The 26,728-nt window shown below is 46.8% G+C and overlaps 2 long non-coding RNA genes across 2 annotated transcripts in view; one reads left to right on the top strand and one right to left on the bottom strand.

Annotated features, from left to right (window-relative positions):
• The window catches only part of LOC123478425 (uncharacterized), a 42,521-nt gene extending 15,798 nt beyond the window's left edge, over positions 1-26,723 (bottom strand). Inside the window, exons 1-2 of the long non-coding RNA XR_006653626.2 lie at positions 26,608-26,723; positions 23,284-23,382 (exon numbers count right to left, since the gene is read on the bottom strand). This is a non-coding gene — a long non-coding RNA (uncharacterized lncRNA). The remainder of the gene's footprint in view (positions 1-23,283; positions 23,383-26,607) is intronic.
• On the top strand, positions 6,824-17,077 carry LOC139440384 (uncharacterized). Its single transcript, XR_011650606.1, has 3 exons — positions 6,824-7,019; positions 13,548-13,681; positions 16,773-17,077. It is a non-coding gene; the product is annotated as an uncharacterized lncRNA (long non-coding RNA).
• Positions 26,724-26,728: the final 5 nt, after the last annotated feature.

Here is a 26,728-nt window from a genome sequence, read left to right as displayed (position 1 = left end):
CTACTATGTGCTAAGCAGCACTGAACCAAACCAACATGGTCCTGTTCTGAATTTTTATCTGTCTACTGGTCAGGTAAATGGCAGACAACGACCCTCCTGCAAGTTTGAATGGGCGCAGGCCTGTCCTGGCCTGGAATGGCCTCTCCTCCATGCCACAGTCTGGCTTTGGCCTATGGCTCAGTACAGACCTCACCTACACCCACATCCTCATCCTGCCACAGCCATATGAGGGTCACACTGGTGGGCTCTGCGGCAAATACAATGCAACAGTGACCCCAGGGATGATGCTGAGGCCTGCATTACATTGGAGAAGAAGAGCAAGGCTTGTGAGGATGACTGTGGGGCTGCCTGTCCAGTCTGTAGTCAGGAGGGGCAGACTGTGCCAGCCAGGAGGCAGTGCTGGCTCCTGCGGGACCCCCAGGGGCCTTTTGCCCCTGTCACAGGGAAATAACCCAGACTCACACGTATCCAGCTGTGTCAAGGATTGTATCTGTTTCCTTCACTGAGTTATGCTAAGTGTCTCAAAGTGCTTGTGTGTAGTAGATGAACACATATGTAGTTGAACACATGAACTTCATTCAAAATAATACCAGTTATGTCGGTGGGTGTGTGTCAATGATCTGTGTCTTGTTGGGCGCTGTGACCACATCTTCCACTTGGCCCTGCAGACATATGCCAGTCTGCCAAGACACAAATGTCACCAACAGGCACTGGTGGAATTCTTCCTTCTGTGGGGAGTCATGGTAGAGCAGGTTGGAAACTCATCTGTGCTACAGACAAACACTTCTATACTCCCGAGTGCTCTCAGTTACTTCCCACATGCCAAAGCCTGCTGTGGCAGGGGCTTCCAGAACCTTCCCAGGCTTCAGTGGATGCATGCTGATTGGTGCAGAGCCTGTATTCTACAGATTGCTATATACTTTAATGCCACCCTTGGCCTTAGTCTATGACCCTGTGCTATTCCCTGCCTCCCTGTCAAGTGAACTGGGTGTCCTTTTCCACCCTCAGAAAGCCTGATCTGAGAGGCTCACCTTTCTAATTCCCAAAGATGCCAAGATAATAATCCCAACTGTTAATATTTACTGAGCATCCTCACTGTCTCAGGCTTGGGGCTAAGGACTCCATGCACTTGTTGCTGTCACCTCAGAAACACTCTGTGAGTAAGAGACATGACTGTTTTTATCTTTTCTCACCGTTGGGAAAACTGAGGCTCACAGAGGTAAAGTCATTTGTTCACAGCTAATTTTTGACACTTGTTGAGACTTGAACCCAAGATTTTTTTTCTCCAGGGATGGAAGAAGTTTTAATACAGCAACTTCCTTCAATTCTTTCTTTCTTATTTACTTCAGTTCTATAGTATGGATATTTTCAAACATAAACAAAAGTAGAGAGAATGGTATAATGAGTGCTCCTGTATCCATCAGGCAGCTCAACCATGGCCAGCCTTTTATCCACCCATTTCTCACCTTATTTATTTACATTTTGTAAAGCAAATCCCAGATATTGTGTAAACCTGTAAATATGTTAGTATGACTCTCTAATCAATTAGTACCAAAAAAGGGCCATGATTTGTTCACACCTAACAAATTAAACAATTACTCTCTGATATCATGAAAAACCTAATCCATATTAGGACCTTTCTGATTGTCCCCAAAACGTCCTGCTCTCCTTTCCTGCAGCAGTTTTTGCTGGCTCCCTAGTGCTTGGAGATCAGAGGTTTGAACATCAGTGTTGCAATAGGAGCAAGGCACATTCTTGTGGGGGGGCACCAGTCCCTTGCCCCACCAAAAGGCACCAAAAGCCTCCAGGGAGCCATCCTGGGAGTCAGGGTGCCCCTAATACCATGCCCTACCCTCGTGATGTTAGAGCCAGTATGAATCTGATCTCCAGGCAGTAGGGAGCCCTCAAATGCTTTGGAGTAGGGGAGAGGGGTGGGACAGTGTTCATGGAGCTGGAAAGGTAGGGGGACTAGGGGCTGTTTCTGGAGTAACAATAGGTCACATCTATCCTGGGCTCATGATGTGCCAAGCACTGTCACAAACAACTTATTCTACTTGCTTAGTCTTCAAAACAAATCTGAGGCCAATATAAAGAGCCCGTGTTCAAGTTGGGGTGGTGGGGGAGGGCGGTTGGTGCTGGGCCCTAGGGAGAGGTAAAACAATGGGGGGGGCTGGCGGTTAAAGTTTATAAAACTGTGCCTGGGCTGTCGGGCGTTGGAAGGGAGAGGCTGGCCAGGAGCGGAGGCTTGGAGGTGGCTAGTATGAGTCCCCAGGATCCCTCAGCGGCCGGCAGGACACTGAGGGCTCCTAGCCCTGCCAGGACAGGCCCCTGCATAGAACAGTAGTGCAGAGTTAGGTCAAACTGTGCTTCTGTCTCTGCCAAGTCCTGTGGTTCCTTTGGTCCTTTGGCTCTTTTCAAGGTGGAATTTTGGAGGGAGAACAGGTGCATTTCAAAGACATCTGTCCGGGCAAACCGGACCCAGATTGTCCACATAGAGAGAGACTTGACCTGAGGTAAGCACTTATTGGCCTCTAGAGAAACTTGATCTGTTTGAAGCTAAAAGAAACACATTGGCTCAAACTAAGTAAAAAGTATGTGACAGATCCAGTAAAAGTGCTGCAATTCTGGCTCCACAAAATTTCTTTGTATACCAGTTTGGCTTCTTTTTTTTTTTAAATTGTTGTTCAAGTACAATTTTCTGCCTTTCCCCCCATCCCACCAGTTTGGCTTTTCTTGATTACAAATATGAGGATACCACATTAGAACTTAAACAAGTAAAATTTTTGATTACGTAACTGAAAATTCTATAGTGAAATCAGGCATGGTTTTAACAGGGTGCTGATTCTTTCTCAGTCTTTCTCTTAGTTGGTGGTCCTCTACAGTTTTAACTTTGTCCTCAGGCTGGCTTTTCTTGTGCTGGCAAAATATTGCAATTTCCAGGCCTCAAATATGTATTCCCCATCATCCAAAGCAAACCCCAATTCTTTTCTCCCCTAGACACTAAACAAAATACTAGTGCTTCACTTTGATTGGACCCTACTGAACCAATCATTGTTGCCCAGAGATTGTCTTAAACTAATGTGGCCTTCCCTTCAGGAGCTGCAGGTGGGAGAGATCCCCTCAACATTCACTGCTGCTCACTGCAGGGACAAGGATGAAATGGGAACCCACCCCAGTGAGCTCACATTTCCAAACCAGTATTTCTTGTTGTAGAAGTCCTGCAAATTTACATTCATTTACAAAGAATGTAAATACCCAGGAAGACCTGCCTTCTGAAACCTGAGACTTTTTCTGGAACCCACATAGATGGATGTATTTTTCTGAGGTCCTCTGCCTACAACAGTTTCATTGTTGGTTATTGGAATACACACAGCCGTGCCCCTCCCACCTCACCCCTTCCAGGAAAGAAACAGCTTTCAGAATTAGTCATGCTGTCAGCTTCCCACACCACAACCCTATTGAATCTAAAGGGCAGCCCTGCAGGGTGAGTGCTATTTTTATCCCCATTGCACAGTTGGGGAAACTGAGGCCTGTGAGGACTTGCATACCTGAAATCACACAGTGAAAAGGGGGTAGAGCAAGGATTTGAATCTAGGCATTCTGGCTCTGACTTCCTTACTTCTCCAACTGTGGGCCTACTGTGTGCCTTCAAAGTGTGATCTGTTTAAGTAGATTGGGTACCTGATTCATCTGTTACCGGCGTAGGACATAGTCACTCTCGAAATTGGTTTTTATTCATTCACTCAACAAATATTTCCTGAGCATGTACTATGGGCCAGACCCTGTGCTTAGTGCTGGGGACACAGAGGGAATAAAACAGGCAATGTCCCTCACTCAGTGAGCTGACATTCCAAATGGGGAAAGAGACAATAAATATAACCAATAGGTGTATGTCAGGAGGGTATGTGCCAGTGCTATGGAAAAAATAAAGGACAGAACAGGATGGCGGTGGGTGGTGAGGAGGCTGTGCATGCCAGGTGGAAGCTGTGGTAAAACAGAGTGGCCAAGGAAAGCTTCATCAAGAAAGTGATGTCTGAGCAAAGCCCTGAAGAAAGGAGATGAGAGTGGGACCTGAGGGCACATCCGTGGGAAGAGTGAATCCCTAGAGGGAGGGGCAAGTGCAAATGTCTGGAGGCTGGAAAGGTAGCTGGGGTGTTGGAGGAACAGCGCAGAGGCCAGTGTGGCTGGCGCTGAGTGAGCCAGTGAGGGAGAGGCTGAGGGGGAGGAGAGAAGGCTACAGAGGCTGCAACTAGCTTGACGGGACTTATGGGGTCATAGTGAGGACTTTGCCTTTTTACCAGGAATGAGGTGCAGCAGGGAAGGCTCAACCAGGAGGTCCCTGGCCTGACTCAGCAGTTCACAGGCTCGCTCTGGCAGTGTGTGGGGAGCCAACTGTAGGTGTAGAGACAGGGGCAGGAGGCTAGGGAGGAGTCATCTGTGATGTCCACGAGGCAAAGGATGGAGGCTGGGCCAGGGTCAGCAGTGGAGTGGGACAAGTGGTTGGTTCTGAAAATATTCTCTGGGGTCTTATTCCCTCTTCCCACCCTCTTGTCTGTTCTTCAGACCCTCAAAGTTAAGTGGGGCCCTATTGTCCTTTGTCACCACCACCCCTACACACACGATGTGAAGGCAGACAAAGTTGGCTTGGAATTCTAACTTTGACTCTTAATTAACTGTGTGACTGCAGCTAAGTGACTAAGCCCCTCTGTGCCACAGCTTCTTCCACTAGGAGAATTATACCTGCCTAGGAGGCAGTAAGTCCTGCAGCTGCATGCGCCAGGATTGTTCTTTGAAAATGGGGGAGACAGTTAGCAATAGTAGGCAAATGACTCAGGGATGTGCAGGGCTGTGGAGCTGGCTCTTGCTGGGCACAGCACCACCTTTTTGGACAGCAAGGTGCAGGGAAGGAGGATGGGAATGCTGAGATGTCAGAAGTACTGCTGCCAGCAGGCTGCTGGGTCAGTGCCTCCACAGAGCCACAGAGCCAAGCTCTTAGAACTGCAGCCTCATCTCTGTTTCTGCAGCCAGGCAGGAGACTGCCAGCCCTAGCACCAGCCACAGAGTGGGGACCCCAGGCTGAGGCTGGGCAGCCAGGCAGGGGAAGGCACCCACCCCTAGGAAGACGCATGAGGGGTCAGAGACTGGCAACTGATCCAAGGGGAGGAAAAGGACGACATTATTGAAGGGCAAGAGAGAATGCAGGCTTTTATCTAAAAGGAAAAAATATATATTATAATTAATATATAATATATATGATGTACATAAATATATTATTTCCTAAGCTCAATAAAATTGTTTACTTAACTTTTAAGTTACCCAATCCTGAATTTACTTTTTCCTCTATTTTTACTGTTGTTTTTTATCTTGTAATTTATTTTGTGTTAACTTTAATTTAAAACCTTTCATTGATTTTCTCTAACTTTCATTTTGAATTTTTTGAACTATAGAAAAGTTACATAAACAGCACAGTATAATGAACCCAAATACCCTTTGCAGAGATTCACCAGTTCTTAGTGTTTTGTCTCATTTACTTTATGTCTGCCTGTATCTATGTTATTTTTTTCTGAGTTTCTTGCATCTCAGAATCTCCTGATTCTTTTTGTATGAGTATTTCCAAAGACAGTCTTCTCTGTTGCTTTGCCTGTCAAAGTGTTTTCCAGAAAGAGTCAGAAAATACACCAAGCTTTTCCTTAATTGTGCCTTTTCCCTGACCACGGGCAGGCCTGATGACGGATCTGGGAATCTTTCCTGCATAAACCCCACCCTGATAATATCCGAGGAGCAACTGTCCAGGGTCTGTGCTGTACCATGCCCACGTAGTTAAAAGGTAGGTCTGAGATGGGAGACGACCAGGCCAGGCCTGAGGCCAGAGCCGCTGTGAGTCCCTCTTCCTTGCTCCCTATCATGAAGCTTCAAAACAGACAAAGATGGGGCCTTGGTCACTCTGGGCAGATGAACCTGCCCTTCCAAAAACTGCCCCCAAAGGGAAATGGAGCCCAATTAGGACAGGTCTTCTAAGAGAAGCTGGAGATGCAGCTTGTTTTGTTGAAATATCCCGATGTTTAAATGTTAGCAACTATGAATTTTTGCAACACTTTATGAACCAAAGGAAACATATACAATAGCTGGGTTTGACCCTGGGGCCACCAGTTTGAGATCTTTGTCTTAGTGACTAAGGCAGACTAGGAGAAGGCTGCAGGGCTCCCCCCTTGACCCATCAGCCCCCATCCCAGACATGTAGCTTGCCTGCTCCTTTCCTGTAATTCCCACTCAAACCCAAGACCCCAAGACCCCAATTCTCCTCCCTCAGTGATGAGGAAACTAGTCCAGGCCTGTCAGAAACTTTACTCCTTCATGCCCACCTGCCCCCTATTAGTAGCTCTGTCCTCACCACCCCTCCTACCTCAGCTCCAGCAAGGCCTGCACTAAAGCAGGGATAGTCAGGAAGGAGGAAACTGGGGAGGTGCCCCAGGGCTAAGATAAAGGACATGGATACAGGACAGGTGGGGGGACACCTTAGCCCTGACCAGGTGCAAGAAAATGTCCACACACCTGTCCTGAGACCAGTTGTCCCCACTTTCTGGAAAAGCTCTGAGTCATGGTGAATCATGAATGCACCTGCACAGAAGATGCTATATGACCCCTGTTTCATTATAATAGCATTATAATAATGCTATTCCCTGGTGGCCAAATCATGGGACACCACATGTGCAGTAGCTTAAAGTAATACAACTACTTGTACATGCACAATAAAACCCCGCCTAAACTAGCCAGGAAGGATCCGCCCTATAAGAATTGAATCCTTTCAGCCTCTGAGGTCAGTCTCTGCTCAGAGTTGGCCTGCTCCCATGTTCTGTGGAGTGTACTATCGCTTAATAAATCTGCTCTCTCTCTCTCTTTCTGCTATAAACTCTCTCTGCATTCAGTTCAGTTCTTTGTCCACAATCACCAAGAACCTGGTCACCTGTGCCCACCTGCGACAGTTTTTGGCGAGCCAGCCAGGAGAAGACACCGGAGTGGTAAGCCCCTTTGCTGCCCTGGCACTCATTGCCATCTATTCCGTTTTGGTGAGTCTGATGTTCTCTGACAGAAGGTCGGCCGGTAAATTGCGGGCACGGGTCGGCCAGTTAAAAGCCGCAAGGGTGCCCACCACTTGAAGACACCCGTGATAGGATAACCGGGATGCAGAACGGGGTTAGCCTCAGCCCCCACCAGGTGCAAGACAATGTCTGCACCCCGGTCAAGCACACTGAAAACCACAAGACACTGCCCCACCCCAAGGCTGCTCCCTCATAGGCATAGTTTGATACGGGATATCAGTCACCACCTCTCCTGTGCTATGACTTCCTTTGCAGTCTCCTTGTCAGGCCCACAGATAGTTTTTTAGGCTTGTCCTCCCCGGCTGACTTTTGGCCTTTATACCTGCACCTGTACCCCACTTGCCTTTTGTGTAGGAAGGGTTCCTGCTGTATTTGTACCCAGAATATCTATTTTGGGGTCACTAATAGTCCCATTGCTAACTATAGTTGCAGGAATGGGTCACTCCCAACTTTGGCCTGTATATACTATCATTGTAAGCAGCAACATTGGACAGAGCCACTTAACAGGCGCCTACTGGTCATTTGTTACCAGAAATGGCCACATGGAACCACTCTTACCCAATTAGTTGAATTTGAAATTCTCAGGTGGTTTACTTGCCCCTAGAGGGGTATTTTAATTTCCCCTCTCAGTCCGTCATCCCGCTGTGAGGTCCACCTCCAGTGCAAAGGAGGGGACCTTCAGACACCTCTTGAGGTCCCTTCTGTGGAAATTCTAGACTCAGGTACAATTTCTTAAAGCTCTGGAAAAATTAGGTAGAAGAATACCCAAGTGTCCTCTTTGTGATTTGGAAAAGAGTCATTTTATAATAAGGTCATCTTCATGCCCTTCTTGGTTGTTTACAGGGCCAGAAACTATTTTGCTAGCAAGACACATCCTTTGCCCCAGACCTGAAGGCTTACAGGAAGGTGAGGGTCTCGGTACATGGAGAATACAGGAATGGAAATGTACTTAGGCTACTTGGGTAGAGCAGTGGGTCTGGGGTCGTCAGGATTATAGGCAACTGCTCAAGGATGCTGGACTGGTTCCCTCCCAACAGTTCTTTGCAGCCTGGACACTCAATAGGACCATGAATTATGCTAATGGTGTCCAGGGAACTAGAAACCTCTGAATTAAGGATAGAAAAAGAAACAAAACTAGACTGTGGCGATCCTCTTAAGTCTTTTAGATTTGTGTCAGCTGACACTCACTAGGATTTCTTTCACCAGGGACGTCTGGAAGGTCAGTGGGATCCCGGGGGATGCCCTGTGGCCCACGAGGAAAGCTCCTGAGGCAAGCAAAGAGAGATGCCTCTAGATTGCAAAGGAGTCTCTGTGGGTTTTTTTTTCCTTCTCTTTAGGATCACTGCAGTTGAGATGGGAGCCACACCTTCCATCCCTTCCCAATCACCATTGGGTTGCATTCTTAGCAATTGGGATAAATTTGACCCTAAAAATTTAAAAGGAAGAGATTAGTTTTCTTTTGTAACACTGTTTGGCCCCAATATAAATTAGGGGACAGAGAGATATGGCCTGAAAATGGGAACAGGAATTATAATACTATCCTACAGTTAGATCTATTCTTCTGGAGGGAAGGAAAATGGCCCAAAATTCCTTGCGTGCAGGCATTTATGGCTCTGTCCTGAGATCCCTCATTTTGCTCTGGCCCCACCCTGACAGAACCTCAGGCCCAAGTGTTGATCAATTAGAAGATACCCTCCTTATTCCCCACCTATCTCTCAAGGGAGATTAAGGGAACCCCAGAGTTTGGGAGTCTCTGTCCCTACCTTAGAGGGATCAACCTCTCCACCACCTCACGCTATGGACAACTCAAAGCCCAGCTGAGAAAGAACTCATCCCAGCAGGACATACTAGGAATGGTGCTTCTTATCTTCCTACTACTCCTACACTCCTACTCTTCAGGGAGGTAGCAGGCGCTGAAGGCACTATAAGGGTGCAAGTGCCCATCTATAGAACTGATTTACAACAATGTAAAGACAGGCTAGGGTGTTTTTTGGAGGACCCTTTGCATTTCACTAGTAATTTCCCGACTCTTTAGCCTTCAGCATGTCATGGAGGGATTTGTACATAATTCTGACCACCTGCTGATCCCCAGATGAGAAACAGCGAATGTGGGAGGAGGCTTGTAAACATGCAGACCAGCTGCATACCTAGAACCCTGGCACTAACCAGCCTGCCACCCAAGCCATCCCAGACCAAGATCCTGACTGGGGATACTATACTCAGGTGGGAATCAGGAGTAGGGATGCAATGATAAATTGCCTACTGGCAGGAATGACAAACTGCATCAAGAAACCTGTAAATTATGAAAACATTAGGGAAATCACCCAGGGCAAGGAAGGAGACCTGGCTCTCTTCAGAAACAGACTAGTAGAAGCCTTGTGAAAATATACGAACTTGTATAAGGATCTGTCCTCCTTAGAATGTCGAATCTTGATCAGCCAGCATTTTATAAGCCAGTCCATCCTTGATATTCACAGAAAGCTTCTGTGTTGCAGCCTGTCAAGGCCTGGCAGGTACACTCTAGCTTCGGGGAGACAGAAGAAAATGCGCAGAGCCGTGGGGATGCTTGACATGCCTTTATTCACAGGTGGGCGAGCCATGAACGCTGCAAGCTGAGTGTCCCCCTGCATGTCTCTGTGTGGCACACTGCATGTCACCTGCCCCCTTATATGGTACATGTCGTGGCCCTTGCTCCCCAGCATGGCAAATGTTGTGGCACCCAGCAGAGAGCCCCTACCTGCTTAAGTACTGGAGGCAAACAAAACCAGAAAATTATATAACATAGCATAATTCTGCACACGCAAGTCCACTCAAGCCTATGAGAACACTACTTATCAGGCCCATTCAAGGTTATGGGAACACTGCTCCCCTTAGTTACCCAGATACCTGGGTGAGGAAGCCAGACTGCCTCCATTTAGCCTACAACTTCAGAAATTACAAATGGGCCCACAGACCCCCTCGAACAGCTCATGGATACAGCCTTTTCAGTCTTCAACAACAGAGATTTCAAGGAAAGAAAACAGGGAAAGAAGAAAATGGAGAAGCAAGCTGAGCTTCTTTAGTAGCTAGCCTTTAGTAGCGCTAGCCATTAATAGCACTTTTGGCAGAAACCAGCCCCATCAGGGGAGCTTGGGAAGGTCTCAAAAGAATCAGGGGTGAAAGGATCAGACCTGTTATAAGTGCAAGCACCCTGAACCCTGGGCAAAGAACTGCACTTGACCACCTCTGGGACACTGTCATCTATGCAAGAACATCAGTTCCAACTCCTGGCACTGCCCCCATTCCCAGAGTGGAAAGGGGTCATCACCCAAGGCCATGGTTACTCTCGAGGACTGAGGGTGCCTGGAGAACAAGTTGGCCCCAGGGAATACTCATATTCCCATCTCTACCAATGAGTCTCAGGTAACTCTGGATGTGGCAGGTAAGAAAGTCAACTTTCTTGTTGATACTGGGGCCACTTACTCTGTCCTTAACTCTTACCCTGGATCTCTTTCCTCCAAATCAGCTAAAATAGTGGGGATCAAAGGAAAACTTAAGGTCTACTTCCATACATTCCCTATCACTTGCCAATTTCAGAGTCAAATATTCAAAGACTCCTTTTTGGCTGCTCCTGAGTGCCCTATCCCTCTGTTAGGCTGGGACCTTTTAGCCCTAATGGGAACCATCTTGTTCCCTGAAGAGCCACTTGAGTTAAGCAAGGTCACAATAATCAGTAGGAGCTGAAACCAGGAGGAGATCCCAAGTTCAGTTCTGGATGCAGTAAACCCGCTAATTTGGGAGTCAGAGATTCTGGGAAGAGTGAAGACTGCTCTACTGGTTAAAATCCAATTAAAGTTTACCCAGGTCAGATTTATCCTCACAGGAAGCAGTATCTTAATAAGAGGGAGGCTTTAGAAGGGTTACAGTTTACCATAACTAAATCTATACAACATGGGCTCATAGTTCCTTCTCAGTCTCCTTGCAACACTCCCATCTTACCAGTAGTAACACGCACCAGAGAGTATAGGCTATTCCAGGATCTAAGATTAGTCAATGAAGCAGTAGTCCCTTTACATCCAATAGTAGCTAACCCTCATACCTTTCTCTCAGAGGTACCTGATTATACTCAGTGGTATTCAGTGTTAGATTTGAAAGATGCCTTCTTCTGCATCCCTTTGCATCCTGACTTTCAGTATCCGTTTGCTTTTGAGTAGACTGATCCAGAGACGATGATACATCCCCTATACACTTGGACTGTGCTGCTGCAAGGTTCAGGGTCAGTCCCCACCTCTTTGCTAGAGTATTAGAAAAGGATCTTAGAGAATTATAGTTACAAGGTGGAGCCATTTTACAATATGTAGATGACATACTAATCTGCAGCCCCTCCAAGAAGGCTTCTGATCAAAGTACCACCCAGACTCTGAATTTCCTAGCTGAAAGAGGATATCAGGTATCAAAGAAGGCTCAGATTACCAAACAAAAAGTAAACTATTTAGGGTATATTTTGACTCCTGGTTTTAGGCAATTATCACAGGAGAGAATTAAAGCCATTACTAAGTTAACTCCACCTGCTACTAAACAGCAGCTTCGCTCCTTTTTAGCAACAATTCTGTAGGATTTGGCAGGATTCTGTAGGATTTGGATCCCCAACTTTGGACTAATTGCCAAACCTTTGTACAAAGCTACTAAGGGACCAGACACTGAACTCATTATATGCAAAAAGGAATGTTATCAGGCTTTTAATAAAATCAGGCAGGCCCTAGTCGAGTTCCCAAGCTTAGGCATCCCTGACTTAAATAAGCCTTTCTCTCTATACATAGCAGAGAAGCAAGGAATAGCTTTAAGGGTCTTAGTCCAATGACTGGGGAATGAACCTCAGCCGGTTGCATATTTCTTTAAAATACTGGACACTGTAGCAACCAGGTGGCCTCCGTGTCTAAGAGCAGTTGCAGCTGCAGCCATGCTAACTGAGGAAGCTGCTAAGTTAATTCTCGGGCAGAAATTAGAGGTCTTAACTCCATATCAGGTACAAGGACTATTAGAAAGGAAAGCTAACAGGAGATAGACTGACCAAATATCAGGCTCTTCCCCTATACAGTCTTTGACTGTAAAGACCTGTGATACCTTAAATCCAGCCTCCTTAATGCCTACAGAGTCATCCCCAGATTTGACCCATCCCTGCTCAGACATTAATCTTACTCACTCCAGCAGGACTGACTTGCTAAACCAACCATTTGAAAACCCTGACAACAAATGGTTCACCAATAAGAGCAGAACCCTCCTTTGTGCTTCCGTATGACTCCACTAGAATTGAAGTCATTTAATTACTCCAGTACCTCTCTTAAATGCGACAGTACTATAGAATGCACCTGATGTTATAATAATACTCTTACCAGGGCCATTAACCCATTTGAAGCCCTGGCCTCTCTTTCAAGTTCCAGCTTTCTACAGAATGCTTCTAAGGGAGAAATTTTCAAATCTTTGAATTGGCCACATATAGTATGCTACCCGAATTATGATTCTAATTGCATTCCTAATGGTACCCATTGCTACTTTGACAAAAGCCATAATGCAGATACCAATGATACTTCAAAATGTGTTAGTTGGAAATTAAACCAACCCCTTCAAGGAGTATTTGCAAAATTTCTACCACTACCTGTAAGAGGGGAAGATTGGGGAGATAATTTAGGCCCCCTTTAGGATTGCCTTTCCCCCTTGCCATGCACCCTCCTTAACAAATACAACTCCACCAATGCCACAGTCATTGCAGCATCCCTGGGCGTTGTCTGGCTGTGTGGGACGCCCAATAACTGGCTAACAGATCATTCAGAACTTCAAGATGCTATAGTTTATACACATCTCAGTGACCCTTAACATGGGGGTGACTGTACCTTAGAGACCTTGGCACCTCAAGACCTTACCATTATAAACAAAACACAGCATCTTGGAAGTCCATCTTTCAGCAGAAGAAAATGAGCTTTTGGTCTAGTAGTAGCTGGAGCTGCTACCACTATAGTTGCTGCAGCCTCCTGGGGAGGCTTTGCCTACCATCAGGCCACCCTAAGCAAACTCAGTAAGATTATAGAAAAGTCTCCAAAAATACTGCCAATACTCTAGCTGGACTATCATGATCAGTAGGCTCACTGGCAAATGTAGTCATGGATAACCGCTTTGCCCTTGACAATCTTCTAGCAGAACAAGGTGTGGTTGTGTTGCTATCAATAAAACCAGCCACACCTATGTAAATAACTCTGGAATGGTTGAAACTAACATGAGGAAAATATATGAACAGGCAGAATGGCTACATAAATATAATCAACAGGGCCAAGGAATTAGGGATACCTTGACCTCCTGGTTCCCTAGCTTAATGTGACTACTACTCCTCTTAGGTCCCTTAATAACATTGCTGTTCTTATTATTTGTAGGACCTTGTTTGTTTAATTTACTTGTTAAATTTGTGTCTTCTAGACTAAGCAGCTCCATATCAAATTGATGATGCTGCAGGGTTTCCAACCAACCCCTGAGAGTGATGCTGAAGCTGACCAACATACAGCATCCATGATGGCCTCAGGAGTTCCTCTTCAACCTTTGGATAGAATAGGGTGAGAATTCCGTGGTTCTCAATAGGTAGGGGCCACTATCCCACCTAAGCTGGAAGAAATTACGGAAGAATGATCTCTGACTTTCAACAACCCCAAAAAGATTTTTGGGAACCATGCCTCTCAGGGGAAAAGTTGAGTCAGGAGATAGTCAGGAAGGAGGAAACTCTGGAAGTAGGTACCCCATGGCTAAGACATAGGACATTGATACAGGACAGAGACACTGTTCTAAGACTGGTTGTCCCCACTTTCTGGAAAAGTGCTGAATCATGGCGAATCATGAATGATCCCTGCTTCATTATAATAGCATTATAATCAATTAACATTGTGGGACCCCCTTCCCCAGTGGCCAATCAAGGAAAATCATGGGAGACCACATGCGCAGTAGATTTAAAGTAATACAACTTCTTGCACATGGTTACTGAAACCCCGCCTAAACTAGCCAGGAAATATTGGTCCTATAAGAATAGAATCCCTCTAGCCCCTGAGGTCAATCTCTGCTCAGAGTTGGCCCGCTCCCGTGTTCTGTGGAGTGTACTACCGCTTAATAGATCTGCTCTCTTTCTTTCTGCAATAAACTCTGTGTGTTCAGATCAATTCTTTGTCCACGATCACCAAGAATCTGGTTACCTGTGCCCACCTGTGACACCATGATGGTGTTGAGAGGGATGAGAGTACTTTTATTAACAACTACTTCATGAGAACCTGCTATGTGCCAGGCATTGTTCTATAATTTAGATGAAAATCCTTGGGAGTGTTACAAGCCCGAGGTTTGTGTGCCTGATGCTTCAAAATGTCACCAGAAAGGAACTGGGATCAAGGCAGGTCTGCCCTGGCATGCTCTGGCATGTGAGGGTTTGTCTCACGCTTGTGCAGGAAAGATTTCAAGACACAAGTCCAGGTGATTTTGAGAGTAGATTTATTAAAGCTTAGGGACAGTAAAATAAAGGAAGGACTTAGGATGGAAGAAGCAAAAGCACAGTAACAGGAGTGATCCTAGGCAGAGCTGCTTTTCGGCTCACTGAAAAGTTAGACAAAAGGAGGGCCCCTGGAGAAAAGATCAGGGTCTTAGCCAGGGACAAGCTGCTGTTGCCCTCTGCTCTCCTGGTTACAAGACTAGTGGGAAAAAGAAAACAAAGATACATGCCTGAGGAAAGAAGTGGGGGAGGCAGGTCATGTCCACGGGAGAGTATGCACTGGCATCCTTTGTCTTAAGAGTTTTTATTCGTTTTCCAAAGGCAGGAATTTTAGGGGAGATCTTAGGGGAGGGTCTCAACAAACTATTCAGCAGCCTTCCAGGTATTTCTTTTGATAGCTGATGAGTCCAAGTGAACTGTAGAGAAGGATCAAAGTACTTTTCTGGTCAGTTTCACCTTCAAAGAATGTCACTGGAAAGGGACCAGCAGAACTAAGGCAGGTCTCCCTCTCCCCCATCCCCACATGGTCTGGAATGTGTAAACCATTTACTCCTAAGTGTCCTTGGTTAGGGAAGATAAGACCTTGCAATTGTTTAGCTGGCTGTAAATTGTTTGGCCATTTGTCTAACCATCTGTCTCAGTTTTCCTCATTTTACTTGTCAAGGATTTTTCCCAGCTTTTTACTAATCTGTCTCAAAAAGAAAGGCCAATATTCAATAGATCAGAGTTTGGAGCAAGGAAAGGTTTATTGATCCAGAAGGTCTAGCTTGAGAAGATAGGAGAACTGATTTTCAAATTTATCTTAAGAGAGTTTGAATTCCAGGCATCCTTTATTAAGGGAATGGAGAAGGAGCTAGGCAAAGGGTAGGGGTTGTTCGTAGACAGGTAGACAAGTAGACAGGTAGACAAATAGACAGGTAAGCATCAAAAAGGATCCAAGGAACAGTGTGAAATTTCTCAGTCCCTTTGACACCCTCAACCCTTGGATACTCTCCTCCACCTTGTCTGAGTCCTGTTACAGAGACTCCTGTGAAACTTTGAAAAATAGTCATTACTGTGTGTGTATTTCCCTACCCCTTTGCTGACAAGGGGGCTGCTCAGCCTCAAGCAAGAATGCTCCTGGTAAAATTAGCATAGCTACAGCATGCGCTATTAGCCTGCAGGCCATCAGAGAAAGGGAGCATTTCATTCTGCTCAGGAGGAGATGACATGCTAGCAGGGGAAGCTGCAAATCAAGAAAGCAAAGAGAAGTTTCCTAGAAAATGCTTTGAAGATTGATAAGTTATACTGTTGGTGGCAGCAAGAATGGCACTGAGGCAGGGATAGTCAGGAAGGAGAAAATTCTGGAGGTGCCCCAGTGCTAAGATAAACGACGTGGATACAGGATAGAGACCCTGTCCCAAGACCAGTTGTTCCCACTTTCTGGAAAAGTGCTGAATCATGGTGAATCATGAATGCACCTGTGCAGAAGATGCTGCATGACCCTTGCTTCATTATAATAGCATTATAATAAATTAACATTGTGTGATCCCTTTTCCCGGTGGCCAATCAAGGAAAATCATGGGAGACCACATGTGCAGTAGCTTAAAGTAATACAACTACTTGTACATGCACAATAAAACCCCGCCTAAACTAGCCAGGAAGGATCCGCCCTATAAGAATTGAATCCCTTCAGCCCCTGAGGTCAGTCTCTGCTCAGAGTTGGCCTGCTCCCATGTTCTGTGGAGTGTACTATTGCATAATAAATCTGCTCTCTCTCTTTCTGCTATAAACTCTCTGTGGGTTTGGTTCAACTCTTTGGCGATCACCAAGAACCTGGTTACTTGTGACAGCACGACGTATTAGATCGGTGGAGTCAGAGTGGGCCTTGGTTCAGCAACCTCTGTACTTGAGTTCTGGCTAAGAAAGAATTTAGAGCCAAGATTCAAACTATAAGAGAAAGTTTATTTAGAAAGTCACAGAGGTAGAAGAAGCAAGTGGTAGGAGAAATGGGCTTGGTAAAAAAGTTACAGAGGCAAGAGAAGAGCCCCTTAGATCTTAGGAGAGGCATGGGAAACTCGCCTGGGAGAAAGCAGAGGGGGAGGGGAAAGGATCCAACACACTACTAAGAGGAAGAGCTTGATGGGTCCTGCATCCTAAGGGCTTTTTTTAAAAAGATTTTATTTATTTATTTTTAGGGAGAGAGGAAGGGAGGGAGAAGAAGAGGAAGAGAGCATCAGTGTGTGGTTGCCTCTCACTCACCTCCTACGGGGGACCTGGCCTGCAACCCAGGCTTGTGCCCTGACCGGGAACTGAACCAGTGACCCTTTTGGTTTGCAGGCTGGCAATCCACTGAGCCACACAGGCCAGGGCCTAAGCCTGGGTTTTAAAGTCACATAATTCAATAATTTTTTTTGATATATTTATTGATTATACTATTACAGTTGTCCCATTTCCGCCCCTTCACTCAACTCCATCCTGCCCACCCCCTCCCTCCCACATTCCCCCCCTAGAGTTCATGTCCATGGGTCATACTTATAAGGTCTTTGGCTTCTACATTTCCTATACTATTCTTACCCTCCCCCTGTCTATTTTCCACCTATCATTTATGCTATTTGTTCTCTGTACTTTCCCCCCCTCTCTCCCCCTCCCAATCCCCTATTGATAACCCTCCATGTGATCTCCATTTCTGTGGTTCTGTTTCTGTTCTAGTTGTTTGCTTAGTTTTCTTTTGTTTTGGTTTTAGGTGTGGTTGTTAATAACTGTGAGTTTGCTGTCATTTTTACTGTTCATATTTTTTATCTTCTTTTTCTTAGAGAAGTCCCTTTAACATTTCATATAATAAGGGCTTGGTGATGATGAACTCCTTTAACTTGACCTTATCTGAGAAGCTCTTTATCTGCCCTTCCATTCTAAATGATAGCTTTGCTGGATACAGTAATCTTGGATGTAGGCCCTTGCCTTTCATGACTTGGAATACTTCTTGCCAGTTCCTTCTTGCCTGTAAGGTCTCTTTGGAGAAATCATCTGACAGTCTTATGGGAACTCCTTTGTAGGTAACTGTGTCCTTTTCTCTTGCTGCTTCTAAGATTCTCTCCTGTTTAATCTTGGGTAATGTAATTATGATGTGCCTTGGGGTGTTCCTCCTTGGGTCCAGCTTCTTTGGGACTCTCTGAGCTTCCTGGACTTCCTGGAAGTCTATTTCCTTTGCCAGACTGGGGAATTTCTCCTTCATTATTTGTTCAAATAAGTTTTCAATTTTTTGTTCTTCCTCTTCTCCTTCTGGCACCCCTATAATTCGGATGTTGGAACGTTTCAAGATGTCCTGGAGGATCCTAAGCCTCTCCTCATTTTTCCAAGTTCTTGTTTCTTCATTCTTTTCTGGTTGGATGTTTCTTTCTTCCTTCTGGTCCACACCATTGATTTGGATCCCAGTTTCCTTCTCATCACTATTGGTTCCCTGTACATTTTCCTTTCTCTCTCTTAGCATAGCCTTCTTTTTTTCATCTAGTTTTCGACCAAATTCAACCAATTCCATGAGCGTCTTAATAACCAGTGTTTTGAACTGTGCATCTGATAGGTTGGCTATCTCTTCCTCCCTTAGTTGTATTTTTTCTGGAGCTTTGAAGTGTTCTGTCATTTGGGCCTTTTTTTTTTTTTTTTGTCTTGGTGCGTCTGTTACTTAAAGGGGCGGAGCCTTAGGTGTTCACCAGGGCGGGGTAACGCTGGTCGCAGCGCTGTGATGCTGTACCTGGGGGAGGGGCCGAGAGGGAGCAATGGCGCCTGCTCCACTCTCCACTGGATTTCAGTCACTCCCTCCGCTACCCACAGTCAAATTGAGCCCCCCTGGTGCTGGTTCCTGAGTGGGTGGGCTTGTGCACACTCTAGGCCCCTGTGGGTCTCTCCAACGACCTCTCCCGTGAGGCTGGGAGTCTCTCCTGCTGCCTCCCCAACCTCCCCTGGCATTTTCAATCAGAGGTTTGAGGCTTTATTTCCCCGCGCTGGAGCCCTGGGTTACGCGGTCTGCTTTGCTCCCCGCCGTTCGTCCCAGTTTATCTGTGCGTGAGTGTCGGGCCACGGGGTGCTACCCACTGCTCTGCCTGCCCCGTTCTCCGCCACTCTGAGTCCGGCCCTCTCGGTTTATCTGTGTGTGAATGTGGGGCCACAGGGTCTGCTGGTGGTCAGACTGCCTGCCCTGTTCATCCCACACTCCGCCAGTCTTGGTCCTGCCACGGCCACGTGAGTCCTCTCTGCCCCGGTGCCCATCTCCGCCCCTCCTACCAGTCTGGATGTATGTTTCTTTTTTATCTACTTGGTGTCAGACTTCCTTTCGGTTCGATTTTCTGTCAGTTCTGGTTGTGCGAGGAGGCGCAGTGTGTCTACCTACGCTGCCATCTTGGTTCTCCTCTCCATCCTAAGGGCTTTTAAGGGTGGAGATTTTAGGAGAGGTCTCAGGGGAGTATCTCAATAGAATATTCAACGGCTTTCCAGGTATGTCCTTTCAGGATTATGCTCTCCCCTGATTGGTTGGAGCCAAGTGGGTCAATGCAGCTGGTCCTGGTGAGGCTGGGTAATGAGAAGCTAGGAAAATTCCTCGGCAAGTGGAACAGGGAATCTGAGGTAGACAGCTGAACACAGTGACTGAGCAATTTACAGCCAGACACAAAAGGTCACCTCCCTGGAGATAATATCTAAGCCTCAGTTGTATGTCAGCTCCAGGCCCCAAAAACCAGCAAAACCAGGTGGGCAACAGCAGAACCAACTTCAACTAAAGACCGCCCTGCCCTGCCACTGACCAATCAGTGGAGACCATGACCCAGGAAGAGCATACCTGGAGAACTGATCCATATTCTACTGAAACCTTCCCCTGAGACCTCCTCTAATCAATAAAATAAAGAGATAAAAGCCTCAACACAAAGGACCCAAAGTATTCGCTCTCCTGGGGAGCAGCCCATGCCATTCCCTTTCCTTTCTTCTTCTCCCTTCCTTCCCCACAGGCACAGGTCTCCTCAACTCTAGGCAGTGGGCAGCTGGCAGCTTGTCCCAGGCTGATCCCCTGGACCTATCCCCAAAGCCCCCTTTTCTCTGACTTTGCAGTGAGCTAAGGCAGCTCCATCTAGGCTCTCCTGTTGCTTCTTCCATCTAAGCTCTTCCTTGTTTCAATGTCCCCAGCTTTAAAAAAAAATGTATCCTCATAGTCACCTGGACTCATGTTGTCGAATTTTTCCTACACAAAGTCAAGAACCCACACGCTACAAATGGTCCTAGACAGATCCACTCAGGGCCAGGCCCCTGTCTGGTAACACTGGCATCATCCACCCAGTTTTACTGCTTTTCTGGGCCTGGAGCTGAAAAACAACTGAGGCCTAGATGTTATCTCTAAGGAGGAAAGGTCAGGAATTCTAAATAGCATGACCAACAATATGAAAGTTTGAGGAGTCCAAACAGCAGGACCAGCGATATGCTAGGGGAGGACAGGTCATCCTGGGGGTGAAATCCTTGTTTTCCCAGTTGTTAGGCACCCTGGGGCTTTCTGCCCCATCATCCTTGCTCTGCTCATGTCTGTCTAACTGCCTACCACAATAAGGGAATAGAAAGAGCGGAGTGTGGTTTTGATTTTAAATAGGGTGGCCAGGGAAGGCCATGTGACAAGGTGGCATTTAAGCCAAGACTTGAAGAATGTAACAGAATGAGCCCCACTGACCTGTGGAAAAAAATTCCAGATAGAGGGAGCAGCTGTTGCAAAGGCCCTGAGGCAGAAACATGACTGGAGTGTTCCGGGAATAGAAAAAGGCTGGAACAGAGTGACAGTGTTGGGGGTGGGTGGAGCTGAACCTCCTCCAGCTTGCCTAGTGCCTAAAATGGAGGACTCAAACCAGTATCCCCGGGGCCTTATCCAACCATTGGGCCACAAGGTGTCAAAGGAATTACCAACATTTACCAAGTCACTTACCAACATTTAAAAACCAGGAGGTAACATCATAAAAACCAACATTTCCAGCTTCTCTTGGTGGGCGATGACATCAAAGCAGCACAGAGGGCAGAGCTCAAGGGGCCAGTAGAGCGTAGGCCATCCTGTGTGGCACTTCAAGTGGCTCCTGGAAGTTCACAGCCACACTACCCCAAAGTGGCGGGACTGGGCCACCTGCCAGTGGGGCAGGAGACAGCACAGGAAGAACTCTGAGACTGCACTGCTGTTACTGACCAGCATCTAGCATCCTGGTTGCCAGGCAATGTCTTTTACCACTTAGGTAGATTAAACAGTAAACCGAGGAAGGGAGGAGGAAGGAGACATGTTTCTTACACTAACTCAGCAGTCCTGAGCCTGGTGCGATAATATTGCCAGGTGTTCCAACATCACTAGAAACACTATGATAGCAAGAAAGAATGGAAGTCCTTGAAATTCTATGTAGCATTTTCACTACCTGGGAAAGAAAGCCTCGAAACTGTGCTTTCATCTCAGGGACTGGAATTCGGGAGTGGGTCCCCGGTGCCCAAAGAAGCAGCCCATAAAACAACTTTGTTTAACTGTCTACCTCTGGTCACTATCTGTTTTATGAGGGAGTCCCTGATGCTTGCAGAAAGAGCCCATAAGTAACTTTAGGAAAGTGCCCCAATTTTAATTAACTGCCTCCTGTTATGTATTCGTTTTATAACAAGATGAACAAATGGAGTCTGGAGCAAGATAAGGATTGGAGCTAACAGACCCCCCACATACACCTAAGTTTGGGTGGTCACATTCCCCCAGGAAAGCTGACACCACATTCACCTGTTAATCAATATGTAACCTTTTTTTCCTCCTATCCCACTAACTATATAAGTCCTCAGAACAAAAGACTCTCTCTCTCTCCCTCTCCCTCTCTCTCTCTCTCTCTCTCTCTCTCTCTCTCTCTCTCTCTCTCTCTCTCTCTCTCTCTCTTTCTCGGAGGCTCGGGGTGCTCTTGGCGCTCTTGGCTCTCGGGACACCTTGGTTTTCAGCCACTCTTTTGCCACCCTGCTTTGCCCTGAAACTTTGCCTTTCACCCCCCACTCTAGCTAGTTCCATTCTCTTCCATGGGAACAGGTCACTAATAAACTGATTAAATGCTAATAGATGTACTGATCTATTGCTGATTCTTTACATGTGTCAGCAAGAAGAACCAGGTCTCTCCTGTCAACACCAGCACCCACTCTTCTTTCACAGGTGCTGAATACAGAGGCCACAGGGAGCAGTTCTAGAACCCCAGGAGGCCATACTTGTCTGCCCATGGGTCTCTCTGTCCCTATCTTGCCCAGGAAGTAGGAGTTTGGAGTATTGCTGTAACCATACCTCCCCAACCCACCAACCTGGACTCTCAGTCTCCACCTGGGAAGGTGGGGAACTGGCCCAACCAGAACCCCTCTCATGGGTGAGGGTGCCTCTGGCTCCCACACTCCAGCCTAGCCCATTTAGGGCCTATGAAATTACCAGGAGCCTGTGTATAACAGGGTGCAGCCAGGGGGCCCCACAAAGAGGGATTTGTAATGGGGTCCAGAGCTCAGGGTGTCCAGGAAATATTAAAAAATATATATAGGATGTCCTCACCCCCACAAGTCTGAACTGGGGGATGGGACACATGGAGCAGGGCCATTGAGAGTTGATCTGTATAGCAACAGTTTTGCAAATAACCTAGGAATGGTCATTTAACATATCTATAACTTTTGACTGGTCTCATGGATATGTTAAATAGCTGCAGCCAAGCTTTGAGCCAGGGAGATGGGAGTGACTTCCACCCAGTATGTAACTGGAAGGCAACTCCCCCTGGTTATAGTGCCTGAGTGAGAGTTTGCAGATGACTCACTTCTTGCCCTGGGGCCACACCTGCCTGGACCCACCATGCAACCCAGAAAAGCTGGAAAAATATGGGAATGCTGGCAGGTGTAGCCAATTGTGGGAGGAGTCAGAAGTGGGGATGCAGAAGAAGACTGGCACTTGGATTTAAACCCAGGCACCGCAGCCATGCAGAGGGGGAACGATGAGGCTTTGGGGCTTCCTTTGCCACGCAGTTTAGGAAGCCAGCAAGCAAGATGTAGCAGTGATGTAGAGCTCTCTCTTAGAAGTTTGGAAGAATGCAAGAGACGCTGTGGGAAGGGAGGGGGTGAAAGGACTACTGCTGGTGGGCCAGGAGAAGATGCCACACAGGTTTGGATTAAGAACTGGAGATCGCAGTGACACAGCTGATGGTGCTGGGAGCCTCAGGAGGCCTGCCAGCCAAGCACAGAATACTGGAAAGAACCATGGCCTACCTGAGCCATGAACTTCTATTTTTTTCCTGAGATACGGTACCCCAGACTGGGCAAAGGGTGGAAGGAAGGACTGTGTGTGTTTGTGGGTATTTTAAGGGACTTTAGGATTTTAATGAAGATATTAAGTCATTACTATAAGTCTGTATAACTTTTGAATAAATAATTCCTTTCCTTTTCACTAATCTCTGACACTGAGAGCCATAATTCACTGGTGGCAGGCAAGGCAAACCTAGTACAGGGGGACCCCGGGAGAATGGGGTCCATTTGGTAATAGTATTTTATCCCCCCCGCCCCCACTGGTCCATTCTGTAACATGTGGCAACATTCATAGCCTTAAAAGAACAATAGCCCTGGCCAGGTGACTTAGTTGGTTGGAATGCTGTCCTGTACACCAAAAGTTGCGAGTTTGATCCCCATAGATCTCAATAGAGTCAGGGCACATACCTAGGTTTCAGATTCAACCCATGTTAGGACGTGTACAGGAGACAGCTGATCGATGTTTCTCTCTCACATAGATGCTTCTCTCTCTCTCCCTTCCTCTCACTGTTAAAAAAAAATCAGTAAACATTAACATATCTTCAGGTGAGGAATTAAAAAAATGAAATTAAAATTATTGACCCCTGAATATTAAAAACCAAAATTAATATAACTTTGATTCAGTGACTACAAAACGCCTTATGGCACAGGTGGCAAACACAAGGCCTCAGGGCCAAATCCGGCCCTCCACCTTGTTTTATCCTGCCTGGCACCTTGTTTCTACTGAGCAGCAGTGCTGAGCTCCTTGCCCCTAGTTAAGGAGTAACATTTATACAATCCTAAAATTACATTCGGCCTTCTGAAGGCAACCGGGATGCTTATGTGGCCCCTGGTGAAAATGAGTTTGACATCCCTGCCCTATGGTCTTACTTTTATATTTTTATGCAACATTCCTGAAAACTTTGTGATGTTCAGAAACTCTGTGGGTTTGGTTTTTCTCATTTAGAAAGGATTCCCAGGATACTGAAAAACTGCAGCCAATCACAGCTTCGACAGGTTCTTCAGGGCCAAAGGATTTCAAAAGCAAAATGAAAGAGAACTAGTTCAAGTAACATTATTATATATACAATATAATAAATATATATAACATATTTATATATAAACATGTACATAAATAAATAAGTGGACACACTTTAATAAGACTAAAGTCAAATTTGACCTAGAGAACCCACCCTGAAAGAGTCCAACCCCCAATATGGTGCAAGGGACTGCACTCACCCGACTCCCTGAAGACCCTCCCAAAGGTCCCATTGTGAACACCTTCACCCATACACGGGGCAGAGTCTCTGGTCCTATCCCTCCCAGCCATAAGCCCCAGCCTGAGCCCAGCTCACTCTTCGTTGTGGCACATTCCAGTCCAGCCCTCGGAGGAAGCTATGGTTGGCCTGGATTGGGTATAAGTCCCATAAACACCTGGATATCCAAATTCAAAACCACAGTGATTAAGATCCAGGAGTCCTGGCTGCTGTGGCTTAGTTTTATGGAGCATCGTCCCATAAACCAAAAGGTCTTGGGTTTGATTCTTGGTCAGGGCACATGCCTGGGTTGTGGGTTAGGTCTCCAGTAGGGGCGTGTAGGAGGCAAGTGATGGATGTTTCGTGGATGTTTGTCTCTCACGTTGACGTTTCTCTCCCTCTCTCTTTTTCTCCCTTCCACTCTTTCTCTAAAATAAATAAGCATATCCTTGGGTGAAAATATATATTTTTTTAATTTAGGAAATGAAGTTGACAAAGTCTCTAATTGGTGGTCTTCCAGACTGAGACTGGCCCTCAGATGTGTTCTGTTTGACCTGCGTAATTTTTAAAATAATCTGATTCAATTTTTAATATTGGTAACTCCACATAAATATTCAGGTTTCTTATACCTATTGAAAATATAGTAGTAATTGGCTGAAACTGTGTAAAGTCTATCCTTTAATTTTTTAATCAAACTTTTTTTCCAAGGTAATACTTTTTCAGGATATATAAGTGAGTGTTTCTTCCACCCCATCCTGCAGCCTCCCAGTCTACCTCCTCAGAAGCAACAATATTTTATTCATTAATGTATATGCATATACATTGATTCCCCATTCACAACTGGTAGCACACTTCACTGCATCTTACTTTTTTCCCTTAACAAGTTATCTGGGAAGTACTTCTCTCTATCCATGTGAGCTTGCTCCAGTCTTTTTAGTGGCTACCCTTTAGGCAGGACAATAGTTCTCCTGTTTGCCCAGTTGCCACTGTACCTTATAATCTCACGCCCGTCCTGCTGCACTCGTTCATGATTCCTGCCTGGCATCTTTGGAATCTGAGTTTGCAGACTCTGGCACAGGTGAAGGACAGGGCACGCCTTCTTAGTTAGCCACAGTGCACTCCGCCCTTATTGCTCTCTGATGCTTGTAGTTTCCAGACTTCCCGGCAGAGGGAGACACCACTCCACTCCCAAAAGACCACGGAAGGGAAGGGGTCTTCCCAGGGACATTACAATCTTGAACTATTTGGGCAAGAGATGCTACCTGCCTAGACACAAAGACCCCTGAGCTGGACTGGAATCCCCATCAGGCCCCGCTTTCCTCTGTTTCTATCTCCACCGCACCCCCTCCCAGCATTTCCCGTTTTGACTGAGCCCCACGTTCTCTGAGTGCCCCCTTCACTCCTTACAGGGATTGGACCCTTTTGAATGGGAGTAGCAGGAGACCTTATCCCAGTCTAGGGCATGGGATTGAGAAATTGCCTGAGGGAATCACATAAAGAAAGCCATGTAGCTGGGTGAACATTCCTGCCTCCCTGCTGAGAAGGGGGGGAGGTCCTGTTCTCCTTGCCCCCAGCAGACAGCCCCCAGCAGAGGCTTCACCTCCAAACCCCCTTTCCTTGTCCTGCACTCCACCCTCCTGATAGTACCCTCTCCTTGGCCTGGTTCCTGCAGCCCTCCTCCCCACCCCTATGATAGTGTTGGGGGTCGCCTGGAGTCCAGCTGGTGGCCAGCACAGAGCCACCCTTTCCTGGCCCTGCCCCTCCCCATGACCCCAATCCTCCGCCAGCCACTCAAAGGCGCCTTGTTCTACATCCAGCCCCCAGACAAAAGTCTCTCTGTCTAAAAAGGCGGAATTGGGGGGAGGATGCACCCCAACAGGGACCATGTGGGGGCCTGCACAGACCCCAGCCGGAAGGAATGCCATGAGGAGGAGGAGGGGCAGGAGAGGGAGAAAGGAGCCATGTGCAGTGCAGTGGGCCTTGTCCGGAGTGGGAGGCAGTCCCCCAGCCCAAGGCCCACTGTGAAGTCCCAGGCTCCTAGCACTCTTGGGAAGAGCCTGAGCTAGGGAGGTCTGGCCTGGTGCTCAGGAGCCAGTTCCCAGTCTCTCTAGGGCAAGATGGACATGACGAGGAAGAGGTCATGGTCTAAGGCCTAACAGCTCCACCCTTACTTTAGGACCTTGGTCATGTCAACATCTTCTGTTGACCCTCAGACCAAGTCAACAGCCACAAGTGGCCTGGAAGAGGACTTAAGATCTCCCAAAACTGCTGCCAATCCCTCCTCCAAGCACAACACACAATTTAAGTAAAAGAAGTTAGGATATTATACCCCTGGATAGCCCTCCCCCAGTGCTCCACCAGACTGCCAGATGCTGGAACTTCTTCCTTCCAGGTCCTTTTCTAAGGGGCAGGAGAACCCCCATTGGAGGAAGCCCCCTCCTCTAAGGTGAGGGATGAAGGGTGAGTTCCAGCCCATCTTATTCTCACTGTACCTCACCTGAGGCTGCTGTGACCTTGGACCCCAGGGAGCTTCCTGTCACTTAGTGGGGTTGGTGGCAGGAGCTGTCTCTTTAAGAGCAGGAATGGGATGAGAGCCCCTGTGCTTTAGGGAGTCTGAC

The sequence above is a fragment of the Desmodus rotundus genome, chromosome 12, assembly GCF_022682495.2.
Source record: "Desmodus rotundus isolate HL8 chromosome 12, HLdesRot8A.1, whole genome shotgun sequence".
In the NCBI taxonomy this organism is placed as follows: Eukaryota; Metazoa; Chordata; class Mammalia; order Chiroptera; family Phyllostomidae; genus Desmodus; species Desmodus rotundus.
The sequence above is the reverse complement of the archived record's forward strand: the minus strand, read 5'-3'. Positions and strand labels throughout refer to the sequence as shown.